Consider the following 25,817-nt stretch of genomic DNA (forward strand, 5'->3'; position numbering starts at 1 on the left):
CTTGACCGGGCAAGCCCAGGGTTTTGAACCAGTGACCTCAGTGTTCCAGGTCAAATGCTCTCTCCACTGTGCCACCACAGGTCAGGCTAGAGCCTTTCTTCTTAAGTACAAAGTTCACACAAATATAAAAACAGAATTGAGCAGGTTTCAAGAGGTGTAGTGACCAAGGGTGTGTTAAAAATAGCAGATAGGCCCTGGCCAGTTGGCTCAGTGGTAGAGCGTCGGCCTGGCGTGCAGGAGTCCCAGGTTTGAATCCTGGCCAGGGCACACAGGAGAAGTGCCCATCTGCTTCTCCACCCCCTCCCCCTCTCCTTCTTCTCTGTCTCTCTCTTCCCCTCCCGCAGCCAAGGGTCCATTGGAGCAAAGTTGGCCCGGGTGCTGAGGATGGCTCTGTGGCCTCTGCCTCAGGTGCTAGAATGGCTCTGGTTGCAACAGAGCGATGCCCCAGATGGGCGGAGATCGCCCCCTGGTGGGCATGCCGGGTGGATCCCGGTTGGGCACATGCAGAAGTCTGTCTGACTGCCTCCCTGTTTCCAACTTCAGAAAAATACAAACAAACAAAAAATAGCAGATAAACTGGCAATGCCTTTAAAGCCATCCTAAAGAGATACCCGGAGGCCATGGCCAGCTGGCTCAGTGGATAGAGCACTGGCCTAGTGTGCAGATGTCCTGGGTTCAATTCCCAGTCAGGGCACAACAGAGAAGCAATCATCTGCTTCTCTCCCTCCCATTCCCCCTTCTCTCCTTCTTCCCCTCCCACAGCCAGTGGCTTGACTGGTTTGAACATCACCTGAGCACTGAGGATAGCACGGTTGGTCCAAGTGTGTTAGCTTCACACACTAAAAATAGCTTGATTCGAGCATCAGCTCAAAATGGGGTTGTTAGCTGGATCCCCATTAGGGTGCATGTAAGAGTCATCCTCCTCACACTTAAAAAAAAAAAAAAGGAGGAGAGATGCCTGGTTCTGCCTCTGCTCTCCACCAATAAAATTCAAGAAATGTTTATTGCATCTTCACTCTGTGTAGGGCTCTGAGGATCCTACCCATCTTGGCCTTCAAGGATCTCATGGTTCAGGAAGCAATCATATCTAAAGTAACCACCTCATCCCCATGTCAATCTCTATCACATTGCTCTGCTTTAATATCTCCAAGGTACTTCTTCAGGAAATATTAATTGAATGCCAATCATGTGAACAATATAAACAAAAATCCTTGCTTTTGTGGAGTTTACATTTTGCTTTGGGGAAAAAAAGTATTACAACAATAAGGAAATCTGGCCCTGGCTGGATAGCTCAGTTGGTTAGAATATCATCCTGAAGCACAGAGGTTGCCAGTTCGACTCCCTGCCCAGGCACATAAGGGAACAGATCAATGTTCCTGTCTTTCTTTCTCCCTTCCATGCTTAAATAAAAAAAATTAAAATAAAATGAGTAAGGGAATCTGGATTGTCAAGAGGTAGTGGTTTTAAATTTTTTTAGTGTGGTCAGGGTAGGTCTCATTGAGAGGGTGACGTCTGAGAAAAACTTGAAGACAGTGAAGAGTAAGCCATACAGGTAACTGAGGAAAGAGCATTCAAGACAGATAAATAGCTGATGCAAAGGCGCTGGCAGGACTGTGCCTGGCATGTGGGAAGACAGTGTGGCTGAAGCAGAGTGAGTGAGGAGAGAAGGGAAGACATACTGGGTGATAACGGTGTCATTACATAGCACACTCTACAGACTTTGACTTTTACTCTGAGTGAAATGGAGAGATGTCACTTCGTTTTGAATAGAGAGTGACATGTCCTAACTTCTCTTTTAAAAGGCCTGTGGAGGTTACTGGGTTGAAAATAAACTATTGGGAGGCAAGGGTAGAATCAAGGAGACTCACTAATAGGTTGTTTTAGACACCCAAGCAGGAGATGATGGTAGCTCAGACTTAGAGTGGTAGCAGTAGAGGACGGTGAGATGTAGTCGGATTCTGCATATGTTTTGAAGATATGCTAACATCGGTGAGCAACTGGGAAGATAGAATTTTCATCTGCTGAGATGGGGAAGGCTCGGGGTGAAGCAGATGTGGTGGGAGGAGATGAGGAGTACAGCTCGCACATGTTGACTTTGAGATGTTTATGAGACCCACGAATGAGACGTGCATAGTTGAACATAAGAGTCTGTCTCCCACACTAGACCATATGGTCTGACAGAAGAACTGTGTCTCCTGCATCACTGTGTTCTCGGTTTGTGGCACTTGGGAGAGACTCTGTTGATATTTGTTGGATGAATGAATCATAACTTTAATGTAATACTGTATATTTAAAAACTAGAAGAATCTGGCTCTTCAAGTTTTAAACAAGACATTTAAACCTCTTAAGAAACTCTGATGAAACTGTATCTTTATACCAACAAAGGTCTCCTTCTTAGAGTAGATTAATGACACTTTAGGGTTAATTTCTGTGTTAGTTTGGGGTCTTCAAAGAAGCAGAATCCAAGATAGAATTAGGCAGGCATGAGATTACTGTGGGACCATCTGTGAATAGTGAAGGAGAGGGAGCCAGAAAAAGTGGGGAGAGACTCCGGTAGCGACGCAGACCTGACACCTACAGAGGAAGGGAGGCGGGAGGGAAGGGAAGAGATTGGGCAGGAAGAGCGTGGCGCTGCAGCACAATTTTGTAGGGAGTCCTCGAGTGCATTAAAAGTGGACTAAAAAGATCCTGCTGTTTGAGACAATGTGGGTGAACCTGGATGACATGTTAAGTGAAATTAGCCAAACACAGAAGGGCAAATAGTATATGAGACCACTTATGTGAGAAATGTAAAATAGTCAAACTCATGGAAGCAGAGAGTGGAATGGTGACTTCCCTGGTCTGGGAGGTTGGGAAATTGGGGAGAGATTAGCTAAAAAGTGTCATGTTCCAAATATATAAGATGACTATGTCCTAGGATGTACTCTACAGCACAGTTCCTGTTGATAATAACACTGTGTATATACTTTAAAATTTGCTAAAAGGATATATTTTATGTTATGGGTTGTTATCACAAAAGAATAATGATGATGACAACAATAAAAGAATGGGAGGAAACTTTTAGAAGTGATGGATATGTTTATGGTGATGGTTTCATGGGTATATGCTTATCTCCAATTTCATCAAGTTATGTACATTAAATATGTACAGCTTTGTTTTACTTTAGATTTGTTTAATTTTACTTATTGATTTGAGAGAGAGAGAGAGACATCAATTTGTTGTTCCACTTATTTAGGCATTCATTGGTTGATTCTCATATGCGCCCTGACTGGAGCTCAAACTCACAACCTTGATATATCAGGATGACATTCTAATCAAGTGAGCTATCTGGCCAGAGAATATATACAGATTTTTTATGGGTCAATAATACCTCAATAAAGATTTTTAAAAGAATTAAAAGTATGGAAACTTGAAAAAAATGTTCCTCACAGGAACCTACACCTTGTAGGAATGGCCCCCTGTTCCGTCTTTGGCTGGAAGCAGCCTGTATGTAGGAACGGCGGCTCTGACGAATGGGGTGGTGGAGCCAGGAGGTCTCAGCCGGGCCCCAGTCAGTTCTGCTCCCACAGCAGGAGATCCTGATGGTGCATTTTCATGGCTGCCACAGTCTACCCCTGCATCACACAGATTTACTTCTCCGTGCAGGCTTTGGGAACATCAGTTTCATGGTTCCCGCAAACCCTTCTTCCTGAGGGGAAACTGAGAAGGGGAAGGTTAATGAGACACGCTACGCCCCCACAGTGGCACTTGGTCTCGGGGACACCAGTGGGGTTCATTCTCTCCTCCCTTCCTGTGATGCCCTGCGCCCTCAGTGGCTCACTTTGCGGTGTGACTCCAACCATCCTTCCCGAAGGCCTGAGTTCTTCCGTGGTTCCTTGGGACTGCTGGTAAGTGAGGCCACTCCTACTTTCACCTCTTGGTACCCAGACCCATATATTCTTTCTTTGGGGACACAGCATGATAGGACATTTCTGCTTTAATGCACACTCCTCATCCTGAAAAGTGGCACTCCATGCCTGCATAGTGTTGCTATGGGCTGGCGCTTAGAAGGCCATTCTGTTGCATCTGGCTGCTTCTCGGTGGTGTGACACAGGACATGGACTGTGGATGACCATGGGCCCACTCTCACACCCCCTTTGTTGTTAACTGGGTCCCCTGGTCGGATGCTGCGTTGTGTGGGATTCCATGCCTGTGGATCAGACAACCTATAAGACCCCAGCTAGTGATGCTGACTGGGGCTCAACAGGGGAAGGCAAACTCTAGTCGGAACAGATACCGATCCTTTTCAGGGTGAACCACTGGCCACCAAAATGGAAGGTGCCCAATGTAGTAGACTTACCTAAAGGTGGCCAGTTGTCCTTCTCAAAGAATAGTGCCGGATTAGGGGCTTAGCCTTGGTCTTTTTTGCTGATAGTTGGACATTCAAAAGCATTGGTAGTTAGGCCAGCCCTGGAAAGCTGGATTTCGTGCTGTTGGCACATACGTGGGCTCCATATCTGCCACCATGGCCACATCGTGCATGTGCCCACTGTATCATTTAGGGTTGGCTGATCGTGACGGCTGACTAATGTCACCTGGCTAAGTCATTTTGTTTAACTGGTTGTAATGAACATTACAGTAATTATGGCCTCCTGGTTCTTGTCACATAAGTGCAACCACCGAGCAAGACTCTATCACTTTGGAGCCTCACAATTCCATGGATATTAACAAGCTCAACTCTGCTGTTATTATCTGACTGCCACTTCTACCATGGGCCCTGACCCGTGGGGGAGAGCCAGCACCCGTTGTTTTAGCGATGCTGGTGCCCCCTAAGGCCTTGGTGAACTGCATGTCCTCTAGGTCCTTGGGTCCATTTTCCTCAGCTTTTTTTAACCTTTCCTCTGCCATTTGTCAGGGTAACTCAAGCATTTCCACTTTGCCTCAATTCACTATCATGCTCTAGGTTTCCAAGAGCCACTCTAGCAGTTTGCCTCATCCTCTGGGGTCGTTATGAGTGTTAAGTCTCGTGTCCCAAGACAATGCCCCAAGACAATGCCCCAAGCCAATGAATTCTTGCTTTTCCAGTCTCATATGCTGGCTTTCTTGATCAAATACTCTCAAATTATAATCCCGGTTTTCACCTGACCTGTGGTGGCGCAGTGAATCAAGCGTTGACCTGGAATGCTGAGGTTGCTGGTTCAAAACCCCGGGCTTGCCTGGTTAAGGCACATATGGGAGTTGACGCTTCCTGCTCCTCTCCCCCTTCTCTCTCTCTCTCTTTCTCTCTCTCTCTCTTTTCTTCTCTTCTCTAAAATGAATTAAAAAATTTAAAAAGTAACTTTTATAATCCCAGTTTCCTGCAGATACATCCTGCCTACTTCCTACAGCTCCTTTGATGTACAATCACTTTCCTTTCCACTGAGCCCAGATCATGTCCCTCTAGGTCACGGTGGGTTTCATCCTAGTTATTAGCTTGGTAGCCAGTGAGGGGGGGGGGCAGCTCCTGAGAGTGCACCTGCTCCCTGGCGGAAGAGGTCTTCACTGTGCTTCCCAGCCTGCTGGAAGAGCTGGCGCTGCTGTGAAATGACGCGCCAGCTCTGCAGCCGGGAGGGCTCGGAGCTCTGCTGCTCCAGCAGCCTGAGGGGCTCCATCCAGATGTCCCCAGCCCAGGTGTCCCAGTCCCAGCTTTCTCCAGACAGGGCCCTGGTCATAGCACAACAGACTTGCATTAGCTGAATACCAACATCTCTGGAGCTACACGACTTTATGAGATCCTCAGTCAGCTGCTCAACTCTGCCAGTTCTTCACTGCAGGAGAGAAGGGCCTTTTTGTGAGTTAATAAAGAGCTTCTCTGGCTCTCACGCCTATGTCTATTATTACCCTTTGCAGGGCATCTGGACAAGTTAGCAGTAGCCAGCTAAATCTTGTTTTTGAAGGTATTATTTCCATCATATCTTTCCAATTCCTGGGTCACTACACCTGCCACAGCATTCCTCTCCACAGGGACATTCTCCCAGGTCACCACAGGAGAAATCTTTAGTAATTGTGCCACCACCTTTTACTAGAGACCATCCCATGCTCCACATACCACTCAGGATAGCATCCTCTTTGTCCACTGGGCAATGAGTAAGCCGGTCTCCAAACCACATCTGGCACCACAGGAGCAAGTTTGGGTTCTCTGAGAAGCAGAAGCCAAGATGGGATTAGATGTGTAAGAAATTTATTAAGGGAACACCTGTTAAGGATAAAGGGGAGGGGACCAGGATAGGCAGGGACAGCCATGAGGGAGAGGGGGCAGGAAGGGGACCAGGTAGGAGAGTCCTGGGCTGCAGTTGCAAGAATAGTTCAGCCAAACTGATGGGGAGTCACTCGTTAAAGGTGTCCTGCCTCTTGCTGGACTGGGCCTGCATTAGTGCCCCCCCTCCTCAGCCATTGGGTGGGAGCAGCTTGGGGACTTGTGTGGGCTCCAAGGAAGTGTGGGGGTGGGTCCCGAGTATCAGCAGCTGGGCCCATCAGTCATTCACAGTCCCCACAGTGGGAGATCCAAGTGGTGTGTTCTCATGGGCCCCACACCCTCCCACCAGGTTCCCTACAGCCTACTTCTGTCACTATTGTTTGTGTATCTTGTGAGTCACAGAGTAAGGTGGTTGAATCGAACCTCAGAGATTATTTCATCTGACATCTTCATTTTAAAGATGAAGAAAGAGAGACTCCTCAGTTTTAAATAAACTTTCCCAAGGCACAGGGATTTGGGACTGGAATACTATTCTTGTGTAAAGCCTATTCCACACATTGCAGCACATTCTGCATTCCTGGACCCAGGGGAAAGATGTCAGTGGCCCCTCACACCTACCTGGTGATAAGAAAATCTGCCCCCTTCCTTTCTAAAAACTCTCTGGAGGCAGTAGTGTCACAAGTACCACTGAATAGAGTCAAAGTTCTTGCATAGTGTGACCCCTGTACAATGCACTCGCATAACATCGAGTGCATATGTAACAGAAACGCCCAGGGAGCCCCACCCATTCCTGCTTCAGGGAGTGGTCTGCACCTCAATACCAAGCAGTCACTTCTGCACCCTTTCCCCACACCTGTCCTCTCCACCTCTCCCCCATCCTTGCTTTCTAAATAAACGACACCTCTCTGCAGCTAACTTTTCACGCTAAAAACCCAGGAACCTTCCTCGATTCTTCTTTCTCTTTCTCCCTACATATGAGGAGCAAACTCACGTGTCTCTGTCCCCAAAATATAAACAAAATCTGTCTGCTTTCTTCCATGTGCACGGCCGCCACCCTTGTCCAAGCCACTATCTTTTCTCCCTGGGCACCATGAGGACATCCTCCCATCACGTTTCCTGCTTCTTTTACACACAACAAGTAGAGAATATTTTTAAATGTAAATCAGATTACATCACACACCTAGGTAAACCCCTACTGACTTTTAAATAAAATCTGCACTCTTTCCCATGCCTCACAAGGGCTTTCTTGACCTGGCCCTTGCCTGCCTGGCTGAGCTTGGCTCATACCACTGCCCTGTTCAGTCACTGTACACCAGCTCGGCTGACTTGCTCTGTCCGTATACATGCCAAGCTCAGTCCTGAGCTCCTTTCCTGTTCACTCAGCCTGGAATATTCATTTCCCCCAGATCCTCTCTCAACTGGCTCCTTTTCAGGTCTCAGTTAGAATGCCACCTTCTCAATGAGATGCTCCCTGACTTCCCAAACAAAAGTAGCCCCCACCCCACCTTTATTCTCTAACATATTACCCTGTTCTGTCTTCCTCACATCATTTACAACCTCTGGTTTGATTTTGCTTATTTCCTGTCTTCTCCATTCAGAGAATGATTTTCATCAGAGAAAGGGCTGTGTCTGTTTTGTTCATGGCTGTATCCTAGCCTGTAACAGATTGGGTTCTCAAATATATGCATTAAATGAATAATAGTCCCTTTGATGTACATGGTCTCTATATCTAATGTCATTGCATGTTTTGATCATTGACTTGGATCTGTTGCTCTCAATACACACCATCCCAAATGCTGAGGTTTGTTGTCTCAGTGTCGATTGTTGGTATTGACTTCAGCATTCTACTGATAGACAATATTTGTTATTTGACAATGGAATATATGTAATTCTGAAACAGGCTTTTTAAAAAAATAAATGAACAAGTGAGAAGCCCCCTACCTTCTGATAACTACTATTCCAATTTTATTGGATTGGGGGGGCTGATAGTTCTTTGTTAGTCCCTCAATTCAGTAAATGCCTTCTCTGCCCCATCATATTCTGCAAGCTGCCACTTCCAACAGAGAAACAATCATGTTCTTTGAGAAAATTATTTATGTCCCAAAAATTGTGCATATATTTTTAGCAACCTCAGAACTAAATTCTGAATGCATAAGTAGTAGAAGGTAAACTATACTATCCTGTGAGGAAGAAATGAGAGGCTGGCATTTTGAACAGCGCACCCAGGCCAGGCCTGCAGGCAAGATGGAGTTAGTACCTGAAGGACTTGGAGTGTGGGCTGCAGCAGGTCAGAGGCTATGGCCACCTCCAAGGCTATCCATGAATTCTCTTCAGGGCTAATGATGTGAGTGTTGGTTCATTAGCGGGGGAAGACAAATATGGGAAAAAATACTATGAAGACAACGTCACTTTTTTGGCCATTACTGATGGGCTCTATATACTACATGAATGGCAGAAACCATCATGGGATGTGGATGGAAGCATGGTGCCCCTGACTGGCATCGTTGGCTTCACTGTATGACTGATGATTCTCCAACAACACAACCACCTACTGCCTGTAAATTCATTTGGACAAACCATAAATTCAACAATATGCATCTTACTCCACCACTAGAAAGAAGATTCAGGAGTGGGTCCCACCTCAACACCTTATCAGTAAAGACAATAAAAAATAATTTAAACATGTAAAATATGGATCTTTTCATGTAATTGCACTTTTACTGCTTACTGTTAAGTTGGTTAAAATTATTTGATTTTTTTAAAAAGAGAAGAAGAATGCCTGACCTGTGGTGGCGCAGGGGATAAAGTGTTGACCTGGAACTCAGAGGTCACCAGTTTGAAACCCTGGCCTTGCTTGGTCAAGGCACATATGGGAGTTGATGCTTCCTGCTCCTCCCCCCCTTCTCTCTCTCTCTCCTCTTTAAAATGAATAAATAATAATAATAATAAAGGGAAGAATAAATAGAAGGATGGTCCAAGAGCAGAGAAAAATTTCTTGCTTCAGTTTGGGGTGTGTGTTAGGAGGGCACTGGGAAGAGGCCTCTTTTTGCACCAATCACTGATTCCCAGAGGACCGAAGAGTCCTGCTGATGGAACTTTATTGCAAATAAGAGAAGAGTGTCGCAGTCCAGCCATGAAGAGTCTATCACGGGGGTCTCGAACGGGAAAAGGTATGGAATTAAATAAATGATAGACAGAGAATTAAAGATATATACATAAAAATGGGTTCGGGAGGACTGCACAGTGAACAGTCACTACTTTTCCTAAGCTGCAATGGCAACCCCCAGAAGCGCATCCATCTTTATTCAGGGAAAACACGTGGGCCATTAGCAATTCAATTGTTTCCAAGACAACTCAAAGACAACCCCCACCATACCATTTAGATCTAACTTTACACCAATAAGAAACTAACTTCCAGCCTCTTCCGGAGAACATGGGTGGGACAAGCAATAATCAGATATAGCTCTTTGTTAACTGGGCAGGTGAGATGGGGTGGTTAGGCCCAGCACCTCTGTCCACTGGATATCCAGATTGTAAAAACACCCTGTTTATATAATATTTCAGTCCCCAATGGAAGAGGGAAACTTTTCTAAGAATGCTCACCATCCTATCTGTCCCTCTCTTGGTCTCTGTGTCTCTGTCACACACACACACAAAAAAGAATGCTCACCATCCTAGACATTTCTGCTTTTATCCTCTCCGAGGAATGTGAACCATCTTGCTCTACATTTTTAAATTTTATCATTTAATCCATTTGCATGGCACTATTGCAAAGCTTTTGAAAAGCATTCCAACACAGAACTCTTTGGAAGTAAGGCCATTGGCCTCAAAATTCAGTGTCCCGCCGGGCCTAATATACTGTGCAGTATATTAACCAGACTCAGAGGTCCTGGAAGTGTCCTGAAAGTAGACAGAACCCTGATTCCCAAAGGCTCCATCATGAGGCTTATTGGCAAAACTACCAAGAGCACAGGTGACACATGGAAAGCTGAGGTGGTAGAAAATAAATCCTAAAGTGGCAATGCTGAGGACTCTAAAACAAATATGACTGGAAAACTCCCCATGCAGCCACTCAAGAATTTTCTAAGGCAGGACCAGCAGACCACGGGCTATTACTATCAGAAGTCTTACTAGAGAGACTTTTTAAAAGATGTAGTGCAGGTTTACAGCAGATAAACAACACATTTTACTTTTCTAATCATTCTGTAGGCAGTGCATCTCTGCAATGGAGATTACTGTGCATGCATGCCTCTCCCTATCTCCCCTGGGAGCCAGGGTTTCTAGACTCTTGAAAGTCTGAGGTGGTGTTTTGTTGTCCCCAGGTGGGGACCAAGGGCAAAAAGCAGTTGCTGAAGTGATTAGGTACAGATTAAGTAGAGCCTTATGGACTGGGCTGAGACCTTGAATGCTATCCTCTGGCATAGCAGCAGATGTTGCAATTCACCAAGGGGGATAATCGATTCTCTTTCTGCTGGCCAAGGAGTGAAGAAGCAGCTGGGGTTTGCAACTGCTGTGGCTGATTGATTTCAAAAGAGGCCCGGTGAGAGGAAGCCTGTTGCAGGAGCTGAGACAAGAGACCAAGGCGTGGGTGCACAGCAACTCCCCCTGGGAGGAACCTGGGTGACACTCTACCCAACCCACAGAGGTGACCGTCACACCCTGGTGCTCGGTCCTGCCTTAGCTACAGCAGCAGCTCTCTTGCCTGAGCAAGTACAGGTACAAAGAAAGGAAGGAACCACAATAGTACTCCCTCTCTGTGGAGAGACAGCGGCTGGCAGCGCTCACGGGGCTCCATGCTCTTCTCTCCCCGGGCACAGAGCCACATTACATTTCCCAGCTCCCTTGTGTTAAGTGTGGCCATGTGACTGAGTTTCCTTGATGAAACATGAGAGCACATGCTGTAGGCCAGTCTCAGGCCTGGCCCCCAAAACCTCCTATGAACAACCATCGCTCTCCCTCCTCATCCATGAGCTGACATCCTTGGGAAGCTGTTTTTCTTCCTTCTATTACAACACAGGGCCATTGACAGAGGTAGATTAAGGTCAGTTGAGGCCCCAGGTGCAGAAGAAAATATTGGGCCCCTTATATTAGAAAATAGTGTAAAGTTGAGGTTTTGCAGGGCCCTTCAGAAGTTGGGGCCCAGGGCGTGCTCCCGGTGAGGCCGCTGTTAAATCTGCCTCTGGCCACAGGCCTTGGTAAGAGTCACTAACCCACACTCATGTTGGGAAGGGGCCATTTTCCATAGCTACTTTTTCTCACACACACCCCAGCACGAGGTGGTCATACCTTCTTCCTTCTCTGTTTGCAGATCAGCTTCTGGCCTCCACCAGAGCAGGCTGGGCACTTCCTCGTCTGTTTGGGAGTCCCACTCTACTGAAAACTCTAAAAGGTATCTCATCATCATTCACCAACTCAGACCAGTTCTCAGGTGTAAGAAACCTTTCTCGAGTTGACCTCCATCCCCTCATGTCGGGAGCCAATCCACTAGTGCTGGCTAACAAGGTCACAGCAGAAGAAGATCCACAACTGCTGGTTGACAAAGTCACAGCAGAAGAAGACCAATGGTTGCTGGTTAATAAAGTCACCGCAGTGAAGACTAACAGCTGCGGGTTGACAAAGTCACCGCAAAGGAAAGGCACAACGATACTTCCCCCTTTTGACCTTTTTGAATTAATCTGGCCTTATATCCCCCCTTTTCTGGGTGTGTGCTATCATTTATGGCACAGGGATAATAGTACCGTACTTTCCCTGTAGATTTGTAGTAATATCTTTGGAAATGAGACAGAGGGTGTGAGTTCCACAGAAAAGCCTGTAAGCCCCTTGAACTGGGCTCATAGACATAAGAGGCTGGCTATGATATCCCTCATAAAGGGTTAAGTTGGTAGGAGAACTTCTTCTTATTAATCATGTTAGAAACAATAGATTGTGACTTATGAATAGGTAGGAAACAGTAACTATACACAGAGCACCTTTCAGCCTTCACTTAATTCATCACTTTACCTCCCTGAGCCTTTTCATGTAGTAGAGTAATGAAACTTTCCTTTCTTCTTGCATACCTGACCTGCAGGTGGTGGAACACTGAGAAAAATAGAGTTAGAACTTAACTAGAGTATGAATATAGTAATAAATAAAATTTGACTAGACAATAGCATCATAGGTAAGGTAGAGTTGTTATTCAGTACTGACCTTTTAGAAGTTTGTACCAACATTGTTATTGCTGTTCAAGTTATTGTATAACTATACTTTGAATGACTTACCACCTGATTTATAGTTACCTAAAAAATGTAAGCATAGTGATACAAAAACAATAATTAATCAATGTATTCTGAATATCATGTGATTGTAACTTAGTGTGTGTGCATAAATAGAAAGCTAGACCAGCATTTGGCAGAGATGCCTGGCAGTAAATGCTAACTAGAGAATAAAGAGAAAGAAAAGAATTCGGCTCTCGCCCTGGCCGGTTGGCTCAGCGGTAGAGCGTCGGCCTAGTGTGCGGAGGACCTGGGTTCGATTCCCGGCCAGGGCACACAGGAGAAGCGCACATTTGCTTCTCCACCCCTCCACCACACTTTCCTCTCTGTCTCTCTCTTCCCCTCCTGCAGCCAAGGCTCCATTGGAGCAAAGATGGCCCGGGCTCTGGGGATGGCTCTGTGGCCTCTGCCCCAGGTGCTAGAGTGGCTCTGGTCACAACATGGCGATGCCCAGGATGGGCAGAGCATCGCCCCCTGGTGGGCAGAGCATCGCCCCTGGTGGGCGTGCCGGGTGAATCCTGGTCGGGCGCATGCGGGAGTCTGTCTGACTGTCTCTCCCTGTTTCCAGCTTCAGAAAAATGCAGAAAAAAAAAAAAAAAAAAAAAGAATTCGGCTCTCTCACTCGATTCGTGCCAACACTGTCTCTTCCTGTGGGACCCCTGGATTCCCCCCGGGGCTGGGCCCCGGCACCCTCACTGAAGCTGCCTGGCCAATTAAGAGTCTCAACGTGGAACAGCTGGTGAGGAGAACAAAGTTTTGCTTCCAGAAGGAGCTTTGGTCGGACATCTTTGTTTATAACTACTTGAGTGTGCAGTGACCCAGAAATAGAAATATGCATGTGGATGACTGCTTCCCTCTCATCTCTCCCCAATAGCATCCTTTTTTGCCAAAATAATTTCCTGCCTGTAAAGCCAGTAGCCACAGCCACCCACACAGCCGCCTGGCCCATGCAGGTTTGCATTTGATTTGGACAGACGGTAATAAAACAATGGAGTCAAGAACTGGTGGGCCATTAACTTTAATCTTAGTTGCACCTGGTGGGCAAGAAATACGCACAGTAGGAAAACACTTCCCTTTCCATTCAGGGCTCCCAAAGCCAATGACTTATCTGAGTTTCCTAGAATCAAAGGTTTGTACCTCACCAGCCTTATTTACCTCTGTTCCCCATCTCCTTCTCTCTGCACAAACTCTGCACTAACTGGCTTCTCCTTCAGCACTCCACCATCTTGGCTGCCTCTCTTTTCCTCCACGTGGTCTTTCTCTGCTCTCCTCTCTAATGCTAATCTCAGGAACCAAGAGAGAGCAAGCTCTCTGTCTGCCCCTTTAATCCAATATACAAACAAGGAAGTCTCTGATACAAAGTCACTTATCTGAGGCATAACGGGATTCCTCATGAGAGTGCACCACCCCACATCATGCAACAGTCAAGGGTGTGGGGAATAGCTTAGTCTTAAAACTAAGCCTTAGGCTATAACGACCCTGCCTGCTCACAGCCTGTCCCCCACACACAATGCAAACTATAAGTGAGCAAACATATATATATAATATTTACAAACTTATTTAATCAACACTGCTCTTTTACAGGAGTCCCTTTCTAGAAGAGCCATACCCCCTTCTAGAAAAGCCATCATTCACTGTGGCTGTTGTAGCCTTCGGAGTTCCTTTGGAGACATAGCCTTTTAAATAAATTATAAAATGGCTCCTCCTCTGGTGGCCACAGCAGCACCCTGGAGCCCCGGGCATGGCTGGTGGGGGGTAGGCTGGGTGTTAGCCTCTACCTGGCCTCCAGCGCGGGGCTTGTGCAGTGCACACATTGCACATGTGCAGTGCTAGTACCCTCACCTGGCTGCTGACATCTTCTCCTCGATATTCCCATCAGTTATAACCAGTTCTTTCCTCCTTCAGCTCATCACTGTCACTCTAGGGCAGAAGTCCTCAAACTTTTTACACAGGGGGCCAGTTCACTGTCCCTCGGACCATTAGAGGGTCGCCACATACAGTGCTCACTGACCACCAATGAAAGAGGTGCCCCTTCCGGAAGTGCAGCAGAAGGCTGGATAAATGGCCTCAAGGGGCCGCATGCGGCATGCGGGCGGTAGTTTGGGGATGCCTGCTCTAGGGGCTCAAAGGCAAGTCTTGAGGATATTAAGGGGACTGGTGGTGATGTTAGTTACACTATGCCAAACAGAATTCTGTGGCCTGATCTGATAACACAACCATCTTAATATCATTGTTCCTATGGGAAAATGCATTCCAAGGTCTTTTCAAAATAAGTCTTTAAGGAACAATTTTCCCCTTTAAAACACAGGCCTGGGCCTGACCTGTGGTGGCGCAGTGGATAAACCATCGACCTGGAATGCTGAGGTCACCATTTTGAAACCCTGGGCTTGCCCGGTCAAGGCACATATGGGAGTTGATACTTCCTGCTCCTCACCCCATCTCTTTCTTTCTCCCCCCCTCTAAAATGAATAAATAAAATCTTTAAAAAAAACCCAAAACCACAGGGCCTGGGATTCCAAGATGGTGATGAAGTAGATGGACATTTCAACTGCTATCTCTCAGGACCAAATTGGATTACAATTTAATTTAAGAACAATCATCTTGAAAAACCAATTTTGGATGAAATGAAGAGGAGACTATAACCTAGGATCACAGCATAAGCCACAGTGAGACTGGTAGAAAGGGTGGAGACGTGGAAAGGGCTGCCCGCTCCCAGGAGTAAGGGGTGGCTAAGGGTCTGGAGGGACTCTCATTGCCGGGAAGGTCACTCTGAGAGGTGAGGGTGCTCAGTCCCAGATCCAGAGCCCCAGCCTAGAGCTCCAGAGCCTAGAAGAGGTGCCCAGACAGCATTTGGCAGTGAAAAGAGCAGGGTTTCTCTCTGCACGAAAGAGACTGAGCTTTCTGAGATGCAGGCTCTGTCTTAAAAGGCCCGCACAAAAAATCTATTTACAGCCACTTACCCAGGGCTTTGGTGGAAGAAGAGCTGAGAGGACTAGAGTTGTGGGAGGAGACTGTAAAATTTGAGGCCCAGGGGGAGACACTGTGGAGGACAGTCACCAGAACCCCTGTGCTGAGTCATTCTCCAATACTGCAGTCGCCATCTTTCTTAGTCGGAGCATCCCCTTTGTGCAGCATCAGCCTGGGGAAAAGGAACTACTTCATTCTCAGGGGTCTCTCCTGCTCCAGTCATGACAACAGGTCATTCTGAGAGGCTAGTAGGGGGCATGTCAGTGGTTCTGTTTCCTGGTGTTGAGGCTGGAGCTACCCGTCCCCCACACTCCTGAATCTAAGACAGGTGCTTCCACCTCACGGGAGACTCAGTAGAAACTGCCTAGGGAGAGCAGGCAGACCACACCTCTGGGTCTCAGAGGCCACACCTACTGGACTCCTGGGGCCACACCCTACTGAGGTCTGTGAAAACAGCCTGGACAGACTGACACTTGGGGCCAAGGGGCAGAGCCACTCCCACCAGCCTTTCTATTCCCTGAATTGCCACAGGCTCTGGATCAGGTATGGCCAACATATGGCCTGCATCCAGCCTGCGTAATGAGTTTATGTGGCCCGTGATTAAATTTTTTATATTCTTTGTTACTTTAAAATCTCAGCTACTTTGGCCCTGGCTGGTTGGCTCAGTGGTAGAGCTTCGGACTGGCGTGCAGGAGTCCTGGGTCCGATTCCCAGCCAGGGCACACAGGAGAAACACCCATTTGCTTCTCCACCCCTCCCCCTCTCCTTCCTCTCTGTCTCTCTCTTCCCCTCCCGCAGCCAAGGCTCCATTGGAGCAAAGTTGGCCCGGGTGCTGAGGATGGCTCTGTGGCCTCTGCCTCAGGTGCTAGAATGGCTCTGGTTGCAACCGAGCGATGCCCCAGATGGGCAGAGCATTGCCCCCTGGTGGGCGTGCTGGGTGGATCTTGATTGGGCACATGTGGGAGTCTGTCTGACTGCCTTCCTGTTTCCAACTTCAGAAAAATACAAAAAAAAATTTAAAAATAAAAAATAATAAAATCTCAGCTACTCAGAAGCGGAAGCGTCTTTGATTATTGGAAATCGAGATATTTAAGAAGATAGTGATATGCAGAAAAGAATTCCACATGTGACTAATCTAGGGTTAACTTCCAATAATTGGTCAAATGGATTCGTGATACTTCTTTATTTTTTAAAAAAAATTCCATTATACAGATTTACAACTTTTGTACTAGTCTGTACTCAATATGAACTGTTTGACATTTAGTAGCAGCAATGTAAAACCCATATTCTTTTAGGTGGAGTTTGCCAGTGTGCACCCAAGGTCAAACAATTCATTATTTTTGTGGTCAAGTGTGCTGAATCAAGTGGCATTGTAGCATAGACAATAGCTGTAGTTGATAACTAAAAATGTGTCCAGGGTGTTTGTAAAACAAAATAATTGTTTTATTTGCAATATAACCCCTTCAAGCTAATTCTATTAATTAAATATTATGTAATTATATTTTTATTAAAAATATTTTTATTAAAATAATACTGTATATTAAAACTTTTTTCACTCACATTTATTCATAAACAAATTACATAATAAAATTTTGTTTACTTAAACAAATTGTTTTTGTATTTAACTCTTTTAATTTTAATATTTTGTCTGGCCCGTGAAAAAAGTTTTCTTTCTAATCTGGCCTGGGGGAAAAAACTGTTGGCCATGCCTGCTCTAGATTCTAGCAGAGGTTTTTTCAGAGCCTGAGCCCAACAAGCAGCCAGCAGACAAAGGCTGCAGGAAGCAGGACTTAGGGAATCTAGGTCTTTAAAAGCAGACCTTCCACCAGGCTTAGTGTGGGTAAAAGCCAGCTGAGCTGTACAGCTTGGTATTTCCATGCACACCTGGGCCCAACAGAGGCAGCCACAAACTCTGGATTGCTTCTAGCTCTAAAAAGGTTGCTGAGGGCCATTCACAGGTAGTGTCTCCCACTGGTCTGCACCAGGTTCCTGCCAGGGAGGCCCAGGGCTGGCACATCCAGTGGCCAGATGCAGAGAGCATCAGTTCAGGACCTAACAACCCTGCTAGAGTGGAATCCTAAAGAAGGGCTCCTCACACCTGGCCCAGCTGAGGCAAGTGCTGTATTCTGTTATCAGCACGGGCACAGTGGCTCATGTGCATTGCATAGGGCGGAGCTTCACAATCAGCTGGCCTGGGCACTGGATATCCTGCCCTGCTGGACTATATTCCAAAGGGGGAAGGGAGAGAGGCTTGGAGCATAGACATTTAAAGTGTGAGTACCTGTGAGTTTATTATTGGATCTGGTTGAGAGCTTAGCTAATTTTGGGGGTCACAGTCAGCTCCAGGAGAGGATTTTCTCAATCTTCCTCCCTGAGACCAGGGTCTCACCAGCTATAAGAACTTCTGCAGTGGGGACTGTCAGCCTCACTCAATCTGAACCTGCTGCTCACCTTGTTTGGGAGAAATAAAATTTGAGTATCCAGCAGTGGCTGAGGGATTAAGCTCTGGAGTAGGGGCCACATTCCCCATGAGCTTCTGACCAAGAGACACCTGAAGTAGGGGGTCTCACTAATGTATTGCTAACCTCAGCTGCCCTAACCTACCAAGATTGCAACCTTTAGGGGTTGGTTGGATGAGGCCATTCTGAGCCCACACTACAGTCTTTCTACAGAAGACTCTGTGGGAACTCTAAGCAAGGGCAAGAGGAGGTAGAGCAGCTGAAAAGTGGAGGCAAATCTTAGGGAGCTTGGGGCTTTTACAGAGCTGCTGTCATCTCTAAGCAGGAGGAAGCTGAGCCTTATACACAGGTTGCCCCTTCCCACACTACACAAAAACAGGAAATACAGACACAAACAGTGAAAAGTGCAGTAGCTGCAGACAGGTAGCCCACAGTGGGTTACAAACAACAGCTGATGCCAACACAAGATGATCTATAACCAACACAATTGGTAGTGGGTGGCAGCACCAACACTAGACTCAGCTAGCTACACAAGCAGCATGCCCAAGGAGTAGTCTAGCAGACACCAGACATTATGGAAATAAATACACCCAACAGGACAGACACTGCACAGTGTGTAATACACACGATCAAGTTTGACCCTTAGATCCAGCCAACCTGAAGAAATAACCGCACCCATGAAAGAGCCAACTGCATTCAAAGCTCACATACAACAAAAGGGAAAATACTACCCTCAAGAAGCACTTCTAGAACAAGGGAAACTGGTGGCCTGAAGGTCAGTACCACTGAGCCTGTCTTCCTCATAAAGACCCCAAAAAATTTCAGATTCAGACAGCACTATCTAATACACAGACAAAATAGGCAGACAGAGAAATGTGACCCAAATGAATCAACAAGAGAAATCCCAGAAAACGAACTAAATGAGATGTAATTAACCAAACTACCAGATGCAGAGTTTTAAATAATGATTTTTAGAATGCTCAAGGAAGATCTTAGAGCAATAATTGATAGACATAATGAGAACCTAAATAAAGAGATAGCAAGCATCAAAAACAACATTGAAATCATAGAAAAGAACCAGTTATAAATGACAAATACAGTATCAGCAATGAAGACTGCTTTAGAAAGAATCAACAGCAGGCTGGATGAAGCAGAGGACTGAATCAGTAATTTAGAGGACAAGATAAATGAAAGCACAGAAGCAGAGCAGCAAAATAAAAAGAGGTTCCAAAAGTCTGAGGAAACTCTAAGAGATCTCTGTGACAGCATGGAGAGAAACAATACCCACATCATAGGGGTTCCTGAAGGAGAAGAGAACAAAGAAAGAATAGAGAACCTGCTTGAAGAAATCATAGCTGAAAAATTTCCTAAACTGATGAAGGAAATGGTCACACATGTTCAAGAAGCATAGAAAATTCCATTAAAGAGAAACCCATGGAGGCCTACACCAAGACACATTATAATTAAAATGCCAGCATTAAAAGACAAAGAAAAATACTAAAAACTGCAAGAGAAAAGCAGTTAATTATCTACAGAGAAACCTCCATAAGGATGACATCTGACTTCTCAACAGAAGCACTTGAGGCCAGAACGAATTGACAAGAATTATTCAAAGAGCTGCAAAACACAAACCTATATCCAAAACTACCTCATCTAGCAATATTATCATTTAAAATTGAAAAAAAAAGCCTGACCTGTGGTGATGCAGTGGATAAAGCATCAACTTGGAATGCTGAGGTTGCTGGTTCAAAACCTTGGGTTTGCCTGGTCAAGACACATATGGGAGTTAATGTTTCCTGCAAAACAGAACTTACAACCAAGACTACTTTATCCAGCAAGGCTATCACTTAAAATTGAAAAAAAATAAATAAAAAGCTTCTCAGACAAAAAAGACTCAAGGAATTCATTACAACCAAACCAGTACTGCAAGAAATGTTAAGGGGTCTGCTACTAAAAGAGAAAAGAGGAAAAGAATAGAAAGGAAGAGAATTGTAGATTTAAAGAATAAAATGGCAATAAGTAAGTATATATCAATAATAACCCTAAATGTAAATAGATTAAATGCCCCAATCAAAAGACATAGGGTAGTGACATGGATAAGAAAACAGGACACATGCATAAGCTGTCTAAAAGAAACCCATCTCAGAACAAAAGATACACATAGACTGAAAGTGAAAAGATAAAAAACAAATTTTCATGCAAATGAAAATTTAAAAAGCTGGAGGAGCAGTACTTATATCTGACAAAATAGTCTTTAAAACAAAGGCTATATTAAGGGATAAAGAAAGTCACTACAGGGCCTGGGCAGTTGGCTCAGTGGTAGAGCATAGGCCTGGTGTGTGTAAGTCCCAGGTTCAATTCCTGGTCAGGGCACACAGGAAAAGCACCCATCAGCTTCTCTAACCTTCCCCCTCTCCTTTCTCTCTATCTCTCTCTTCCCCTCCCACAGCCAAGACTCCATTGGAGCAAAGTTGGCCTGGGCACTAAGGATGGCTTCATGGCCTCTGCCTCAGGCACTAGAATGGCTCTGGTTGCAATGGAGCAATGCCCCAGATGGGCAAAGCATTGCCCCTAGTGGGCATGCTGGATGGATCCCAGTTGGGCACATGCAGGAGTCTGTCTCTCTGCCTCCCAGCTTCTCACTTCAGAAAAATACCAAAAAAAAAAAAAAAAAAAAAAAAGGGTCACTACATAATGATAAAGGGAGCAATCCAACAGGAGGATATAACCATTGTAAATATTTATGCACCTAATATAGGAGCACTTAAATATATAAAGCAGATTTTAATGGACATAAATGGTAAGATCAACAGCAATACTATAATAGTAGGAGTAGATCCTCCAGACAGAAAATTAACAAAGAAACAGTGTCCTTAAATGACACACTTGATCAACTGGATTTGATTGATATCTGCAGAATATTTCACCCCAAAGCAGCAGAATATACATTTTTTTCAAGTGCTTCTGGTAAATTCTCCAGGATAGACCACATGTTAGGACACAAAACAAGACTCATTAAATTTAAGAAGATTAAAATTATATCAAACATTTTCTCTGATCACAATGGCATTAAACTAGAAATCAACTATAATAGAAAAAATGAAAAACATTCAAACACTTGGAGGCTAAATAGTATGTTATTAAATAACAAATGAGTTAACAATGAAATTAAGAAAGAAATTAAAATTTTCCTGGAAAATGAACATACAACACTTCAAAATTCATGGAACACAGCAAAAGCAGTCATAAGAGGGAAGTTTATAGCATTACAGGCATACTTTACAAAGCAAGAAAAAGCTCAAATAAACAACTTAACCCTTAACCTTGCATCTAAGAGAACTAGAAAAAGAACAACAAATAAATCCCAGAGGAAGTAGAAGGAAGGAAATAAGAAAGATCAGAGCGGAAATAAATGACATAAAGGCTAAAAAAAAAAAAAAATACAAAAGGTCAGTGAAACCAAGAGCTGGTTCTTTAAAACGGTAAACAAGATCGACAAACCTTTAACCAGACTCATCAAGAAAAAAAGAAAGAGGACTCAAATAAATAAAATTAGAAATGAAAGCGGAGAGATAACAAATGACACTGCAGAAATACAAAGGATTGTAAGAAAATACTATGAAGATCTATATGCCAAAAAGTTGGACAACCTAGGTGAAATGAATAAATTCCTAGAAACATACAATCTTTCAAAACCCAATCTGGAAGAATCAGAAAACCTAAATTGACCTAGTACAACAAATGAAATTGAAACAGTTATCAAAAAAACTTTCAGAAAACAGAAGTCCTGGACCAGATGGCTGCACAGGCAAATTCTACCAAACATTCAAAAAAGAACTAACAGCTATCCTTCTCAAGCCATTTCAAAAAATTCATGAGGAGGGAAGACTTCCAAACTCCTTTTATGAGGCAAGCATAATTCTGATTCCAAAACCAGGTAAAGACACTACAAATAAAAAAAACTATAGGTCAATATTCCTGATAAACATAGATGCTAAAATTCTCAACAATATATTAGCAAATCAAATTCAGCAACACATTAAAAAAAATCATACATCGCCTGACCTGTGGTGGCACAGTGGATAAAGCGTTGACCTGGAAATGCTGAGGTCACTGTTCGAAACCCTGGGCTTGCCTGGTCAAGGCACATATGGGAGTTGATGCTTCCAGCTCCTCCCCCCTGTCTCTCTCTCCTCTCACTCTCTCTCTCTCCTTTCTAAAATGAATTTAAAAAATTAAAAAAAAATAAAAAAATAAAAAATCATACATCATGATCAAGTAGGATTCATTCCAGGGAGGAAAGGCTGGTACAACATTTGCAAATCAATAAATTTAATTCACCACATAAACAAAAGGAAAGATAAAAATCACATGATTATATCAATAGATACAGAAAAAGCATTTGATAAATCACCCATTTATGATCAAAACTCTCAGCAAAGTGGGAATACAGGGAACATACCCTAACATAATAAAAGCCATCTATGACAAACAGACAGCCAACATCATACTCAGTGGGCAAAAATTAAGAGCAATCCCCTTAAGATCAGGAACAAGGCAGGGGTACCCCCTTTCATCACTCTTATTCAACATAGTTCTGGAAGTCCTAGCTACAGCAATCAGACAAGAAGAATAAAAGGCATCCAAATTGGAAAAGAAGAAGTAAAACTATCATTTGCTGATGACATGATACTATACACAGAAAACCCTAAAGTCTCAGTCAAAAAACTATTATACCTGGCCCTGGCCGGTTGGCTCAGCGGTAGAGCGATGGCCTGGCGTGCGGAGGACCCGGGTTAGATTCCCGGCCAGGGCACATAGGAGAAGCGCCCATTTGCTTCTCCACCCCCCCACCTCCTTCCTCTCTGTCTCTCTCTTCCCCTCCCGCAGCCAAGGCTCCATTGGAGCAAAGATGGCCCGGGCGCTGGGGATGGCTACTTGGCCTCTGCCCCAGGCACTAGAGTGGCTCTGGTCGCGGCAGAGCGACGCCCCGAAAGGGGCAGAGCATCCCCCCCTGGTGGGCAGAGCGTCGCCCCTGGTGGGCATGCCGGGTGGATCCCGGTCGGGCGCATGCAGGAGTCTGTCTGACTGTCTCTCCCCATTTCCAGCTTCAGAAAAATACAAAAAAAAAAACAACAAAAAAAAAACTATTATACCTGATAAATGAATTCAGCAAGGTGTCAGGATATAAAATTAATATTCAGAAATCTATGGCATTTTATACAGCAACAATAAACTGTCTGAAAGAGAAATTATGATAACAATACCTTTCATTATTGCAACAACAAAAAAATAAAGTAGCTAAGAGTATATTTAACCAAAGAAGTAAACCATTTATATTCAGAAAATTATAATACTGTACATTGAAAAAAGAAATCAAGGAAGGTACAAACAAGTGGAAGCATATCATTCGTTCATGAATAGGAAGAATAAACATCATTAAAATGTCTGTTACATACCTTAAGAAGCTAGAAAAAGCTCAAATAAACAACTTAATCCTGCAACTAAAGGAACTAGAAAAATAACAGCAAGTAAAGCCTAGAGGAAGTAGAAGGAAGGAAATAATAAAGATCAGAGTGGAAATAAATGACATACAGACTAAAACAACAATACAGAGGATCAATAAAACCAAAAGCTGGTTCTTTGAAAAAGTAAACAAGATTGATGAACCCTTAGCCAGACTCACCAAGAAAAAAGAGAAAGGATTCAAATAAATAAAATTAGAAATGAGGGTGGAGAAGTAACAACAGACACAGCAGAAATACAAAGGATTGTAAGAAAATACTATGAAGAACTGTATGCCAAAAAATTAGACAACCTAGGTGAAATGGACAAATTTCTTGAAACAAACGATCTTCCAAAATTCAATCTGGAAGAATCAGAAAACCTAGACCAATTACAACAAATGAGATCAAAACAGTTATCAGAAAATTCCAACAAACAAAAGTCCTGGGCCAGATGGCTTTACAGGCCAATTCTACCAAACATTCAAAGAAAAATGAACTCTTATCCTTTTCAGGCTATTTCAAAAAATTCAAGAGGAGGAATAACTTCCAAGCTCCTTATATGAAGCAAGCATACTTCTGATTCCCAAGCCAGGCAAAGACAATACAAAGAAAGAAAACTAACTATAGGCCAATATCCCTGATTAATTTAGATGCTAAAATCCTCAACAAAATATTAGCAAACTGGATCCAGCAATACATGAAAAAAATCATACATCATGATCAAGTGGGATTTATTCTTGGGAGGCAAGGCTGGTACAATATTCACAAATCAATCAATATGATTCATCAAATAAACAAAAGAAAGGAGAAAATCACATGATAATTTCAATAGATGCAGAAAAAGCATTTGATAAAATCCAGCACACATTTATGATCAAAACTCTCAGCAAAGTGGGAATACAGGGAACATACCTCAACATGATAAAGGCCATCTATGACAGGCCCACAGCCAACATCATAATCAATGGGCAAAAGTTAAAAGCAATCCCCTTAAGATCAGGAACAAGGCAGGGGTGCCCCCTTTCACCAATCTTATTCAACATAGTTCTGGAAGTCCTAGCTACAGCAATCAGACAAGAAGAAGAAATAAAAGGCATCCTAATTGGAAAAGAGGAAGTAAAACTATCATTATTTGCAGATGATATGATATTGTATATAGAAAACCCTAAAGTCTCACTCAAAAAACTACTCGACCTGATAAATGAATTCAGCAAGGTGTCAGGATATAAAATTAATACTCAGAAATCAGAGGCATTTTTATAGACAATGATCTGTCTGAAAGAGAAATTAAGAGAACAATCCCCTTCACTATTGCAACAAAAAAAATAAAGTACCTAGGAATAAGTTTAACCAAGGAGATTAAAAACTTGTACTCAGGAAATTATAAAACATTGATAAAAAAAATTAAAGAAGATACAAACAAGTGGAAGCATATACCATGTTCATGACTCGGAAAAAAAACATCATTAAAATGTCCATAATACTCAAAGCAATTTATAAATTCAATGCAGTTCTATTAAAATACCAAAAACATACTTCAAAGATTAGAACAAATATTCCAAAAATTTATATGGAACCAAAAAAGAACATAAATAGCTTCAGCAATAAAGTGAGTAGTATCATACTTCCAGATGTCAAGTTATACTACAAAATCATTGCACTCAAAACAGCTTGGTACTGGCATAAGAACAGGCATATAGATCAATGAAACAGAACAGAGAACCCAGAAATAAACCTGCACCTTTATGAACAATTGATATTTGACAAGGGTGGTAATAGCATACAATGGAGTAAAGACAGTCTCTTTAACTAATGGTGTTAGGAAAATTGGACAGGTGCATGAAAAATAAATGGCCCTAGACCACCAACTTACAACATTCACAAAAATAAACTCAAAATGGATAAAAGACTTAAATGTAAGTCATGAAACCATAAGCATCCTAGAGGAAAACATAGGCAATAAGCTCTCCGACATCACTCGCAGCAATATATTTGCTGATGTATCTCCATGTGCAAGGGAAATAAAGGACAGGATAAACAAATAGGACTACATCAAACAAAAAAGCTTTTGCACAGCTAAAGACAATATGAACAAAATAAAAAAGGCAAACCACACAATGGGAGAACATATTTGACAATACGTCTGATAAGGGGTTATAGTCAAAATTTATAAAGAACTTGTAAAACTCAACACCAGAAATATAAACAGTCCAATCAGAAAATGGGTGAAAGAAATGAATAGACACTTCTTCAAAGAGGACATACAGATGGCCAATAGGCATATGAAAAAATGCTCAACATCACTAATCATTAGAGAAATGCAAATTAAAACCACAATGAGATATCACCTCACACCAGTCAGAATGGCGCTCATCAACAAAACAACACAGAATAAGTGCTGGCGAGGATGTGGAGAAAA

At 43.7% G+C, this 25,817-nt stretch overlaps 1 long non-coding RNA gene across 1 annotated transcript in view; it reads right to left on the reverse strand.

Annotated features, from left to right (window-relative positions):
* LOC136324837 (uncharacterized) overlaps positions 1 to 25,817 on the reverse strand; it is a 457,224-nt gene that overhangs the window by 130,010 nt on the left and 301,397 nt on the right. The gene's annotated exons all lie outside the window — the stretch shown is intronic.

This window comes from Saccopteryx bilineata, chromosome 2 (genome assembly GCF_036850765.1).
Source record: "Saccopteryx bilineata isolate mSacBil1 chromosome 2, mSacBil1_pri_phased_curated, whole genome shotgun sequence".
NCBI classification, from domain to species: Eukaryota; Metazoa; Chordata; class Mammalia; order Chiroptera; family Emballonuridae; genus Saccopteryx; species Saccopteryx bilineata.